The sequence below is a fragment of the Grammomys surdaster genome, unplaced genomic scaffold (genome assembly GCF_004785775.1).
Source record: "Grammomys surdaster isolate TR1022 unplaced genomic scaffold, NIH_TR_1.0 125690, whole genome shotgun sequence".
Taxonomy (NCBI): domain Eukaryota; kingdom Metazoa; phylum Chordata; class Mammalia; order Rodentia; family Muridae; genus Grammomys; species Grammomys surdaster.
The window spans coordinates 1151644-1152658 of NW_021620526.1; positions in this window are offsets into that span (position 1 = coordinate 1151644).

The following is a 1015-nucleotide window of genomic DNA, read 5'->3' on the forward strand; positions in this document are numbered from 1 at the left end:
ATGCCCAGTGTTTCCCCATAATCTCAGTTCTCCCTACACCTAGAAAGTGGCTTCATTTCTATTCCCAGGAAAAAGACATTCATCACTCTGTGCCACATGAAGATACCTGACAGATGGTACAGTTTCTGTGTCCATACAGGGACTCCAGTCATCCTCATACCTCAAAATGGAGTCAAAAGCTACTTCTAAAATGGAGTTTCCTAAGGCAAGGCATGGCCTGAAAAAATGCACTTTTTATATAATAACAGAGTAGGGCATAGCCTGAGCTCAACAACCACCAGTTTGTAAATGGTCATAAGGCTGCGTTCATGTATGGTATTGGTTCAGTTAATCATGAATAACACTAGTTTTCTAAAGTTAAAAAAAAGTGACACTCTGAATTATAGTCTTTTATTTTTTAAAAAATATGCTTTATTTTCTTAACTATTAATTGAAAACATGGTTAGGTATGAAGGACTTACTCCTGTATTCAAACTGCAGGTATCCTAACTAGGTCTATACTGCAATGTGCCAAATGTTCAAAACATGGAATCCAACTGCTTCCTCTCTATACACTGCCCCTAGTGAAAGCAGACATCATTTTCCCATTTCTCTTCCAGGTAATGGGCTGCTGGTCCCCTAAATAGTGTTCCCTCTCTTCTGGCCTCTACAGTCCAATCTTTACTTTCACGCTTATACTTGGCACAGGTATTCTCACTCATCCATTTGTTTCCCTGTCTCTTTCCTTCCAACTGAAGCTTTCCATAAACTTAGGAAATCTGGCCAGTCCTTTGGCCAGCCCCAGGACCAACTGATCATTTCCTGACCAATAATATTTAAGCAAGACTTGCCTAGAAAGTTCTGATATACAATGTTCTTCTCCCTAAACCATTAACGTTGTGGTACATTCTGGTTAGAACCACCTCTTCTCTCTGGGCTCTTCTGTTCACTGACATGAAGCAGTCAGAAAACGTTGCTACGTGTCCAGAGAGTAGACAGTTCAGATACTGTAGTCCATTTAAAAATGTAAAAAGAA